This window comes from Lepisma saccharinum, chromosome 1 (assembly GCF_977018435.1).
Source record: "Lepisma saccharinum chromosome 1, izLepSacc3.1, whole genome shotgun sequence".
In the NCBI taxonomy this organism is placed as follows: domain Eukaryota; kingdom Metazoa; phylum Arthropoda; class Insecta; order Zygentoma; family Lepismatidae; genus Lepisma; species Lepisma saccharinum.
The window spans coordinates 222470162-222483976 of record NC_139229.1 but is presented as its reverse complement, the minus strand read 5'-3'; the positions used below and the strand labels follow the sequence as shown (position 1 = coordinate 222483976).

At 38.2% G+C, this 13815-nt stretch overlaps 1 protein-coding gene across 1 annotated transcript in view; it reads right to left on the bottom strand.

Moving 5' to 3' along the window:
* LOC145992018 (uncharacterized) overlaps window positions 1-13029 on the bottom strand; it is an 87692-nt gene extending 74663 nt beyond the window's left edge. The window contains exon 1 of the mRNA XM_083128036.1: window positions 12945-13029. The gene's annotated coding sequence lies outside the window, so the exon portion shown is untranslated. The remainder of the gene's footprint in view (window positions 1-12944) is intronic.
* Between the last annotated feature and the right edge of the window lie 786 nt (window positions 13030-13815).

Here is a 13815-nt window from a genome sequence, read left to right as displayed (position 1 = left end):
TGTGATAGCATGTCATAACTCTTTGCCTTCTGTGTTTTATCACTCCATTTACTAGATACATTAATGTACATTATTGATAATTTTTAATATTTTGACTTTTACTATTACATTCCCATTCTCACAGCAATAGGGCGCAGGTATCATCTCAAACTGTCTGCAATCGCCTTCTTAAAGATGGCTTCTATGCATATAGACTCATGGTCAGTGACGTGCACTGAGGAGTAGCTAGTCTAGCAGAGATAGATCAATCAATCTCAAATCTCTAATTATTTTCAAATCAAAAAAATTATTGTTTTGTTGAAGCCACAGTTCATATGCAACACTTTATTTTCACGCGCTTCTCGTCCCTCGGTGCGTTCAGCGGCCTAGCTCGCTCTTTCTCCGCCTCACAGTTCCAGGTAGAAACGGGTTTTCAAAGGGAAAAAGAAGATTTCTGCCTCTACCTCCCTTGCTCCGTTGCCCCCGCTCCAATGGTTGAAAGCCCGTGCTTTCAGGTCCTCCAGTCTATCTCCTATAGGACAGATAGGGGATTGGATTCCCTTCGCTTCCTTTGTAAATCCTCTAAAGAACTGAGGGGAAATTTTTCTGCAGTACTTATGTTCTCTGTATTTACACTACTTTTTACACGTTGTACAATATGTATGTACTTTTATTATTTATGCATTTGGAACGTCTTATGTGCAAACAAAAATGTTAGGCTATTTTTTAAAAAATATGGAATATATAATGATTAATTAACAAATATTTGCTCACGCTCTCTCTTGTTCTCGTTTTAGTCGTGTTTTATTTAAATATACTAATCTCTTGGCCTCCAATACAAAAATGGATGAGCTAAACAATCATAAATACGAATGTACTTATTTGGGCAAGTGAACGCGCGTTCTAATTCTTATTGTTGGTTTAGTTTATTTTACTTCGCTTTTCTGCCACATTTGGTTATCGCGAAAATGAGGATGAGTGATGATATGATGAAAGTGATGAAGGGACCTCGCAAAGAATAATTCAGGCCGGAATTCGTGACGAGCATGCATTCTTGTTCTTATGTGTTGTACATTGCCTGCAGTGAATAATGAAAAAATTAGAAATGAAAAATGTATCCCAGATCTCAAAAAGCCAAATGAATATCATTGAAGAAAGTAGAAAAAATGTTTGTTTAAAGGTGTGTTTTGTTACCCATCGCTTTTTCTAGCTGTATAGATTTAATCGGAATAAGTACCTAAGAGCTTGGAAAGTCGTAAGGGACAATCATAAACAGAGAATTCTAGGCTCCTGATTTCACAGTGCCCTGCAGATGCACTGGGAGGAAATTATTTGTATTTTCTTCTCTCTTTCATCGCTTTACATAATTTCTGCCATGACGATGAACGTTGATTAAATTAAACTGGTGAAGATTGGTTGCAAAGAAACACTCATGCAAAGGGCAGGGCTCGCGCCCGGATCCTTCAGTAACGAGATCGTGAGATGGGGAAATTAGGGAAATCAAGCAATGCAAATTTTTTGAAGAAAAAAATTTATCATATATATAGATGGTATTTCAAAAATTCAATTGAAAATTACTACTCAGGAAAAATGCAGTTTGCTTTACCGATACCCACGTATCCGAATGGTTAGCGCCTTCCTCACATGTTTGTTGTCGGCCGACCTCTGTGGAGGAGTACAAGTGGTCCCTGATCTGTACCCGATGGAGGTATATAGTGGTTCGGATCTCACATTTAACTATAGGTCTAGTCCCGATTAGCCTTTCTGTGTATAAAATAGACTTAAAACGTCCAATCAACCATCAAATCAACCAACCGGGGGGGGGTTACCACAACGCGCTACATCACCAGGAGTTCCGGGTTCGAACCCCTACCTGGACATGGGTGTTCTTTGTGTTTGTCCCTTCATTAATTTTGTCGTATCATCTTCGCGATTAACCAAATGTGCCAAAAAAGCGAATCAAATCAAATCATTCATTGATTGATTGTTTCATTTGGTTTATTTTACTTCGCTTTCCGCCATTTTGGCTAATCTCGAAGACGATACGATAGAATTGATGAAGGGACAGACAAAGATCACCCATTGCCAAGCCGAGATTCAAATCCGGCATCTCTGGCTCAGTAGTCAAATCAAATCGTTTTTGATTTTCGAAAGTGGGTGGGAGTTATGTGTACAATTTTTTGTACTCATTCCTAACTTTGCAATTTTTCCTGTATTTGACGTTCTTCTTTTAGGAATACTGGGCCCTAAAAGGGGGGGGGGGATTATGACCCGTTGGGAACGCCACTCATTGCTACCCCAAGTGTTGACGTCACCGCACGTCACTGCTCATGGTGTGTGTTCCATCACCGTACAGCTTTCAGTCCGTAGAAACTTGGCTGAGGAACATCGCAATTGGGGCCACAACGAATGGGGTTGAGCGGTGTTCTCCGATGAGTCGCGATTCAGCCCCCAGCTTAAGAATAGACGTGCGTAATCTGGAGGGAACGTGGAACACGCTATAACCCTGTTTTGGTTCAAGAAACATTCTAAAATGGAGGTGGTGGACTGATGGTGTGGGCTGTATTCAAAATTGTGGGACCTACGGACCTCCACGTCATCCAAAATGGCAGTTTGGCGGCCCTTAGATATGGAGACGAGAACCTCAGACCTCTTGCCATGCCGTGCGCAGATGCAATAGGTGATCGTTTCTTTTCATCGGCGATAATGCTCGTCCTCACAGAGTTCTGTTAGTGCACAACGTGCCAGAGAACGAGGGAATAGTGAGTATGGAGTTGCCACCGTGATTACTGAACTTAAATCTCATAGAGAATGCCTGGGATGCGCTTGGCAGACGCATTCTAGGTAGGATGGCACCTTCCTCAACTCTTCCAGAGCTGAAATTGCCAAAGTAAAGAGTGGCGAGGAATCCTCCAGGATCTCATCGATCACCTCATCGAGTCCATGCCACACAGATGTGCAGCGGTGTTGGTCTTTCGAGATTACACACCACACTAGGGGCAAGTTACTGCTGTGACCTGTCCGTTTCTGATCTGTTCTATTGCTCTATAGTGACGCACATCATGTGAGTATTGGTCCAAGCTACTGTAGGGAACTTCTGTTACCTGTACTAACCCATACTCTACCGTATCTGTTATTTGAATGTTCTTTCAGTTGCATAAACATTGTTTTCGTCTAGTTCTTTCTGTTTCTCTCTTGATCCAAGACGAAGGCGGTGGATAGTCATGGCAGGTCAATTATCAGACAAGACACTATTTAGTCGAATTATTGTGACAGCACAGAATCGGAATCTTCAAATGGACTTTCCTTTAGAAACATTATCATGGGCTTTAGAGACATACTTGCAGAAAAATGTTATCCCCCTGAGGAAATATCTGGAAATTCAGCCATGGCAATTGATGGTATGGCTCTTATTCAGGGAGTAAAAGAAGAGGAGTCAAACTTTGGTGAGGTTTATCTGCCTTGTCCATTGCTTTCCAGAAGGAAATACTAATCCAAGAATCGATGTCTGTTGGATACGGAGAATGAGACGTCTATAAAGAGCACCGAAAGAACAATCACGTGGGAAGAACTCTGGCATCAGTCACAGAGCATCTCATCTTCCCAGATTGTCAGAAACTGAAGGAAATTCCTAAGTCACGTAATGAATAAAACAACTCCAATTGCATTTCTTGTTAACGAATGTAGGAAACCAGAGCATTTTGTAAATCCAATATATATAAAGCCCCAATCCCAGCACTCACTCACTCACTCACTGACATAAATGTTCTCCATGAAGGAAGCCCCGGAGGCGAAAAACGCCCGATTACGACCCCCCATGAAATCGTCCCAAAAGGCCGAGAAAATTAAAAAATCTCTCAATCGGCCCTTCCTTAAGGGTGAAAATGCCCTTTTCTCACGTCCTTAGCAACCGTTGCCACGGGCATTTCTTTCGCACACATTGTTTCCTTCAATTCTTAATTGTCCAGCTACATTATATTTCTCACAGATAAGTAACACACAGATGAATCAACTCCTGGCTTTGAAAAGGTGCCTGAAACAAGGGTGACATCTACATAATAAGGAGTTTCAGCCCAGATACAATTACGTATATATTGTTATACTCAATGCGTAAATATCTGCATCGTGCTTGTTTCAACTAAATGTTTGTGGGGTATAATGACATGCAATTCCTTAGAGCTTGCCGTGCTTGTTGTTCACCATGGAAACGGACGTTGCTAGGGAACTTAAAGAAAGTTTATGTTCACCCCGAATGCTACTGTAAGGGAATTATGCTAGAGTTTTCGATTGATTGATTGATTGATTGATTTGGTGTTTTAGGTCCACTTTGTGCACATTATTAGAGTTTTCGAATTTTAAAATGTGAGCATCAGAATTCATTGCAGAGGAGAGATAGAAATTTGCGAAGAATGAAGGAAAACATTTCTTTATTTCAATTATGTTTAAAAATGTAAAACTGACTACAGAAGTAAAATGTTACTTTTCCAATTTAGTGTCGCTATTAAATTCGTTTACATAAAACATCTAACTAACTATCCTGAAACTGTTATTACTTACCCAGCTTATTATTAAGAAAGAAACCATTAATATTTTGATTATTTGTACATATTACAGCGCATACACACATAAATTTACGTTCAAAACTTTCCAAATAATCGAACCACGTCGGCGAGCGCACGAGACGTGGCCACAGGCCACGTCGAAAGTGCGCGAGTCCAATATATATAAAGCCCCAATCCCACCACTCACTCACTCACTCACTGACATAAATGTTCTCCATGAAGGAAGCCCCGGAGGCGAAAAACGCCCGATTACGACCCCCCATGAAATCGTCCCAAAAGGCCGAGAAAATTAAAAAATCTCTCAATCGGCCCTTCCTTAAGGGTGAAAATGCCCTTTTCTCACGTCCTTAGCAACCGTTGCCACGGGCATTTCTTTTGCACACATTGTTTCCTTCAATTCCTAATTGTCCAGCTACATTATATTTCTCACAGATCAATAGCACACAGATGAATGAACTCATGGTTTTGAAAAGGTGCCTGAAACAAGTGTGACATCTACATAATAAGGAGTTTCAGCCCAGATACAATTACGTATATATTGTTATACTCAATGCGTAAATATCTGCATCGTGCTTGTTTCAACTAAATGTTTTGGGGGTATAATGACATGCAATTCCTTAGAGCTTGCCGTGCTTGTTGTTCACCAGGGAAACGGACGTTGCTAGGGAACTTAAAGAAAGTTTATTTTCACCCCGAATGCTACTGTAAGGGAATTATGCTAGAGTTTTCGATTGATTGATTTGGTGTTTTAAGTCCACTTTGTGCACAGTATTAGAGTTTTCGAATTTTAAAATGTGAGCATCAGAATTCATTGCAGAGGAGAGATAGAAATTTGCGAAGAATGAAGGAAAACATTTCTTTATTTCAATTAAGTTTAAGAATGTAAAACTGACTACAGAAGTAAAATGTTACTTTTCCAATTTAGTGTCGCTATTGAATTCGTTTACATAAAACATCTAACTAACTATCCTGAAACTGTTATTACTTACCCAGCTTATTATTAAGAAAGAAACCAATAATATTTTGATTATTTGTATAGTGGAACCACGAGCAAAACAACCTGCGCAGACCCGCGGCTCCTGTGCACCGTACCCCCGCTAGTAGGGGAGGGGGAGAGTGGACAATGCTTCCTTATGGCTCGAGGTGGAGGGAAGAAGGGAAAGCTGCGCGGGGACTTCTCATCCCAAGGTTTTTTTCCTTGTGGTCGATCTATACATATTACAGCGCATACACACATAAATTTACGTTCAAAACTTTCGAAATAAGCGAACCACGTCGGCGAGCGCACGAGACGTGGCCACAGGCCACGTCGAAAGTGCGCGAGTCTTCTGTATAAAACACTTCGCGAACTGTGGAGATAAATGATGGAACATCACATCCGAAGGAAGCCTCAAAGTGCTCACTCAACAGTAAACGTGGAGAAGATATGGTAATTTGTTGGCGAATCCTGCCGCTGCTAATGAGAGGCTCAGATCACACAGATGTGCATATTGTGTGTTTGAGATTCCATGAAAGAATCATGGTTAAATTCTTTCTGAAATATAGTACTACGTAAAATACCCATGTGGGTTGAAAATAGCTTCAATTCTTATTAAAAAAGTTTGTCGAGAAGTCTCCATATGCAATTGCAGGAAAAGGAAAAGTAAGTGCATCCTTCCTGCCAACAGACAAACACAGGAAATATTTTCGCACCCTCGGAGATCAATGGGATCTCAATGAAATAATAATGTGCAAACTGTAGTTATCATGCTTACTGTATGCTCCAAAATCTTCCGTACATTGTGTGAATGCCATGACATGTCGTCTGTTCTGTGTAAAGGAGGGTGAGATAGACATTTATAAACTTGCAAGAAACATGCTTAACGTGCGATTATCAATCTGCTATAAGCAAGAGATGTCTTCCGAATGATCCACGTACACCTAGACCAAGTGGGAGAAGGTGGACATTGAAAAAAACACGATGGAGCAGAGGAGCTGGTAATGAATTGGATGGAATGGCAGCCAGCATCTTAAACTCTGTGAGATCTACTAGCTTGAAACTCCATTAGAAAGTGTCTGAATCCCCGATGGTGCGGTGGTAGTGTCACCGCCTTGTAATCAAGGGGACCCAGGTTCGATTCCCGGTGGAGGAACATAGTGGTTCGGATCCCACTTTAAACTGTAGGCCCAGTCCCGATTAGCTTTCCTGTGTATAAAGTGGACTTGAAGCACCAAATAAATCAACCAACCAATTCAATAGAAACTACAAACTGCGTCTTCTGTCTAAATAACATCAGGTACACTGACAAGTGCCAACTACCCACATGTGAAAATCAATGAGTGATGACACCTAATGAGATGATGATGATGATGATGAATGTAAATAATAAAATTTTGTTTATGTTAAATTATAACATACATGCATAAGATTTAGCCACTATTATTATTGAAAATTGTAAGTAATACTTATGCATTTAATCTATGTCAGTATATAAGCAAAATAATAAAGTTTTATTATTATTTTAAGGATTATATTAATATTATTACACTTAATAGTTATAATTATTATAAAATAATATTGAATTTAATAAGTCTGATCAAATTAAATTTATTTATTCAAATATTGTGATCAATTTATATGCTTTTTATAAAAAAATATGAAAAACCATTATTTTTCGGCTATGGTTACTAATTCAATAATATTATATAAAAAGCAAAGAGTTGTGAGATGCTATCACACATTTTCCAGTTCCAGGCATCCACACCTTGAAAAAAAATCATATGAGAACCCATCCCCCCGAGTGGTACCGATCGCCTAAATATAGTGCCGAATGCAGAGAACGAGGTAGACTTCCTTCAAATCGAGATGAGATTGCCATTTAATGTCTAGACATTTCTCTCCCCTATTGTTTCGATTATTTTACATCCTATTGTACCCACTGGGATAATCGCGATGGTGATGCACTAATGAAATGCATGATGGAACGAATACTGTACCTTAACGAGGTTTCGAACCTAGCTCTTGCTTCGTATCATGTTGCGCTTACCACTCCGCGTATCATTTGGTTGTAAACTTGATACACGAATAAACTTTCTAGTTTGGCCTTATCAAAAAGTAGCTCCATCTCCCAAAGGTAAAACTATCCGTTGTGCATTGAACTGTGCCATGAGGCACGTAGGAGATGTTATACTAGCACCACTGTTGAGCGACTTTTACCCTTAACTGATTTCCCCATTTATGAAAGACTGAGAATGTGTCCCAGATCGACTTATGCACGGAAAATTCCCACCTAAGTTTAACGAGCCTGAGAGTCGAACTCCTGTGTTGTGGTCTTTTAGAACACAAATTTTTTGACAAATTTCAAAATTGAAAAACATATAATGGACAGTAGAAGACAATGAATGATAGATAATGTAGAAAAATACTACCTTCCTACAGAATACATAATATTTTCAGAACTAGCCTTACAAGTAGAGGAGATGCAATTGACGATGTATATTTGTAAAGTTGTCCACGACTTTATCGGGAGTGTTGGTGAATGCGGTCGATCCTGATCTATTGTTTCCACAGGAGGCAGCTTGACACTCAACTTTTCACTCGCGATGTTCGAAAACGAGATCATATTATATACCTACTCCGTGATTCTACCCTCTCGCGTTTTCAGAAACTATATAACCACGAATTACTCACGGCCCACCAAACCCCTGTTTCACAGCTGACAGTCAACAATTGCTCAGAATGGGGTAGAAAGCGGTAGAGGTTTCTTGGAAAATGCGTGGAAACTTTCTGAGAAAGGATGGGAAGTCGGTACATTACAAAGGCTTATTACTTTGCTTCAGTCGAAGCAATAAAACCCCAACCCCCGTGGCTTGCGAGTGAACACCGCCTGGCGCCATCTTTCTCATTCATTCATTTCAGTTCAGGAAAAAGGTCAAAGAGTTCAATGTCTGGTTCGTCCCGTCGTTTGCCATTTCAAAAGCGGGAGGATATTATTGTCCAGCAATAAAGCAATTAACCTACAGAGTTCTATCAGCGTATCCGTAATCCGCACAAACTGAGACAGGGATAAGAATAATTTTCAAGGATTCTCGGAAGGAGTGATTGCTATCTCAATGGAATGTGGGCAGTTGGTGGCCATGGAGAGAAAGTACATTTTCAAAAAGTTTCCGACTTCCCTGAGCGGTCTATTTTTGTACTGGACAAGTAAGAATCAGGGAAACTGAGGGACTCTTGCTTGCGGGTCATGCAGGAGAACCATTCAAGAGAAGTGTTTCAAACTGTAACAAAAATTTACTGAAATACTATTTTGCACTTTTTATCATCAAAGTGAAATTTCTAGATAAATTTGCCGGGGCCACGTAGACGTTTGCGGGGGTCCGTGCCCCCCCCTCCCCAAGGACGTCCCTGGTTAAATGAGATCATTATTTTGTGTCATTTTGTGAAGTTCATTTTCTTACATATTGAAATTTTGTAGAAATTTCTGTGGAACTAGTTTTTATTTTCCAATTTGTTACGATTTTGTGATCTGCAGTGTTCGAAGTGAAAATTCCTAGTTGTGAATTTCATTGTTCGATTGATTTGATTTATTTATTTATTTTACTTCGCTTATTGTGCCACTTTTGGTTAATTTGCGGAGATGAAGATGAGTGATGATATGATGAAATTGATGAACGGACACTCACAAAAATTCATGCCCAGGCCGAGATTCTAACCCGGGACCCCTGGCGTCGTAGCTCGATGTTCTAACCACTCCGCCACGGGGGCCGGCTTTCCTTGTTCGAGATTGGGGATAGAAGGAAGGATCCTTGTGTGGATCAACTTGAAGACAACCAAGCAGGTGGAAGAGGATACTTATGCCAATTCGAGCACTGATGATCTATTAATAAAACGGTTCTTGTTTCATAAAATAGTTTTTATAAGAAATATGTGATCAATGGTCTATCGAAAAGAAATGGCAGTGTTAGAATTATGAATAATGATACTGAGGTCCATTAACACCAAAATTAAACACCGTGTCTGTGTAAACCTTTTGAGAGGGGGGGGGGGATGTTCAGTCCTTCCATTTCACTGAGTGACAAAATTTCTGTGATTAGAATTCCATAGCAGCTTTATTATCTATCTCTCAAGATTGGAATCCGCGGCTATTACTTCGTAGCAGAATTCAATCGACCCTGTGATGTTAGGTCACCATGGACAATCTAGAGGTCAGGTTCAACCCCCCGTAACTGAAGAGTAAGTTTGCTCGAGTATATTACTCACTATTAGTATCAGAAGGGTAACGCGAGCAACCCTTACGTTGAAGCTTGACGTGGCGCAGTAGGGGATGGTTTAGTGTCTTAGGCCATTCACAGCTCGCGCCTTCAACATACACACACATACATTTTAACACCTTGTCCCTATGTTCAAGGCAAACAATATCTGAAGTTCTGTGGATATAATGATTTGCAATAGACAGGTATTTCTTCGAATCATTACATAACGCCCGTTTTCCTTTTAATATATGCAGGTTTATTCATATCTTATTTACACATGAAGTTAAGACTTGGCCGTTATTAACAAAAAATCTCATTTCAGTGTGCCGTGTCCCCCCTTCCCGAAGAGAGTGTATAGACTCGTGTAGCTACTGACTTCACGAGTAAAAAAATAACCCTCCAGTACCGAAAAAGGTGGCTGAAGGTATGTGTACGTGTGTAACCGGTTTCCCACATGAAATTTACTATTGAAATAACGTGAAAAGAGCAAGTGTGTGTGTAGAAGAGAATATGATACGTTTGTAAACATTTATTTGCTATTTATTTATTTTACCCTGGTTTCAGCTAATCTCCAAAGAGGAAAATATCCAAAAAATCCAATTTTTAACATTTTTATAGTATAAAAAATAATTATGTTTTTTTTTATTAAAAGCTCAATTTCATATTTCTATTGGGCAAAATTTATTTTTTGACACAAAATCGGTATATTTCAAGCAAGAATTTATAATCACATATTTCTTACATTTCTATAGGGCAAAATTGAATTTTGAGCCAAAATCACTATATTTCAAGCAAGTATTTTCAATTATCACATTATAAAAAAGAAAATAGATGTGTACAGCACTTGCTGTACAGTACAGTGCAGTGAATGTGTGTGCATCTACAATTGAAAATGTAGATACTGATAAAAAGTTATTACCAGCGACAGTATATATATAATTATTTCTTAATTTTTTTATATTTTCTGAAATCATGTACGTCTGAAATAAGGTACATGTTTGTAATTTTTTAAAGAAAAGCGAAAACCTATTTTTATAAAAATATTTATATGCACTTTGATATGTAAGGCATTCACAATTGTGTGTAGTAATGAAGTTAATTTTTATAAATTTTTATAATATATATATATATATATATATATATATATATATATATATATATATATATATATAGTCCTCCTCCGTAGTCGAGAAGGTTAAGGCGTTCACTCGTCTTGAGATCGTTCGCTGCGGGACGGCGTAGGTTCGAATCCGGCTCTGGTCGGAATTTATTCGGCCTACGTATAGGGCCGGTGGCAACCCACCATCGTGAGGAAATTGGGAAGCTCCGAGTGAGTGAGCGTAACCTGGTCAAGAAGACCTACAATAACGGCTGGGGGTTCGTCGGGCTGATCACCCGTCACCCCAACACTGGTCTGAGACCTCCACGCTATAACAGCTGACGGCGGAACAGTGTGGGAGGGAGACCAGCAGTCGGTAGGTAAGCCAAGGCCCGCCATGGTGCTGTAGAGCTGTAGGGTTATGTTATATACATATATATATATATATATATATATATATATATATATATATATATATGTATGTATTGAATAATAAGCAAATTGCAAAAAAAGCAAATTAGGGCTAGTGCATCAAAATTGTTTCTTCTTTAAAAATATCAAATGTAAGTGACAGTTATATATCAAATCTACCTTGAAGAGGTTTTTAAACATTGAAAGATTGAGAAAAATATTGTAGAATCTTGAAATTATTATAAGTTAAAATTAGTAATATAATATTTTCAATTACACACAAACTACTATTAAAAAAGAGAAACTTATTTGCTTCTGAAGGAAGCCCAACTTGTCTTTGAAGGAAGCCCGACTTGTCTCTGAAGGAAGCAAGTCGCTGAAGCCCTGAACTGTGCCCCTATATACAGGGTGACTCGTAATTAGATGTATTCCCTGAAAGGGAATTTGCAATAAATTTGACCATATGATACCCCGTCCGAAAATTAGTAGTTTTCGAGATAATCGAATTTCTATTGTTTTTTTAAAAAATGACAATTTAAAAAAAAAATGAATTGAGAAAAAACTGCTCATTGTATGGAACTTATTTCAGCGTTTTCTGATAACTAACAAACAAGTGGTTCGTTGAAAAAAAAGTTTTTCCCATATAACAATCACATGTAAGTAACGGGTGGGTCTAAACTTACAAGTGATGATAAAAAATGCACTTTTAGTTTACTTGACAAGGTATTAATAACAAAAATGGTATGACACGAAGCGTACAAATTACTTTAAGTACTTCCTTGGGTCATCTGCTATCCAACAAGGTACAAATGTTTCTAACATTCACATTTGTGTACAAGAAATAAGAGCTCAGGGAGAGGATCTTAGCAGCTGGTCAACACATCAAGGACACCATCACATCACGAGTTAAGAGACCAAATGTCCGTAAAAACCTGCATGCCTGCATTCGTAACAGATGTGCCCAATTTGAGCAAGACCTGTAATGTTCTTTAATTGTATTGTCCATTGATTCCATTCACATGAAGATGAATGAAGTATTATTTCTTGTACACAAATGTGAACGTTAGCAACATTTGTACCTTGTTGGATAGCAGATGACACAAGAAAGTAATTAAAGTAATTTGTACTCTTCGTGTCATACCATTTTTGTTATTAATACGTTACCAAGTAAACTAAAAGTGCATTTTTTTATCATCACTTGTAAGTTTAGACCCACCCGTTACTTACATGTGATTGTTATTTGGGAAAAACCTTTTTTTTAACGAACCACTTATTTGTTAGCTATCAGAAAACGCTGAAATAAGTTTCATACAATGAGCAGTGTTTTCTCAATTCATCTTTTTATGTTGAAAATTGTCATTTTTAAAAAAACAAAAAAAAACAATAGAAATTCGATTATCTCGAAAAATACTAATTTTCGGACGGGGTATCATATGGTCAAATTTATTGCAAATTGTATCTACTATACCCCTTTCAGGGAATACATCTAATTACCAGTCACCCTGTATATACTTTTAACACATATATTTTAGTTATAGCAAGCGTGTCTGCTCAGTAGTGCCTACTAAAATGAAAAACCCGAGCACTCACATGCCATCACCTTTATACTTTACGAATGCAATAAAAAACAAACGGGGAAACCCCGGTTTAAAAAAGCTCACCTATTGGTCAAAGATGACATCATGAAGAGTTGAAAACATACGTAATCATTGCACAATATTAATCAAGCTTCTAACGTCAATACTTAACAGGGTTGAATATTCTTTAGCAAGGAAAATGAACTCTATGTGCGCGCCAATAAGTCTGGAGAGAATAACTTACGCATTCTAATCGATACTCGTCACAGGAAATAGGGGCCTTGCCTCGGAAATGTGTGACGTGCAAAAGATAACTCATAACTCGGAAATGTGTGACTACAAAGAGATCAAAAGATAACTTCGAGCATAGGAAATATATGAACATGCAAGATTATTATCGCTCCGTCATGCTATGAAGAGAGCATTGGATATCCTCACTATCGATTCTTCTCCTCTGAATGCCCCCAAATTATAAAAAATATTAAAAAGTCTTTATCTTGAGAACCAATCAACATAGAAACGTGCGGTTTTTTGAATTCGTTTTAATTTGAGACCAAACTCGATATTAAAATACCCAAAAAGAAATAATGGCCATGAATGTGTTTGGTTTTAAAAAACTTTTTCAACATGCAGAAATAATAACTCCAGTAAATATGGATATTATTAGAGATCATCATCGTAAGCTAAGAAGTCTGGTAATTATCCATCAATTACATGTATTTAATAATAATAAAATTCCTGTGACAGGAAAGATCCAAATAAGTATGTCTCCTCCAAATGCTGCTGTTGATCATGTAGGAAAAAATTTGTACAGGATTAAACACAATAATATGATTCTCAACAGAACATCATGTGGAAACAGGTGATTTCCTGTATGCTGAAATATTTGGGGAGTATGATAAGTTAATTCCCCTCTTTATCGAAATAAGAATAATTTATCCTCTCATGAATATAT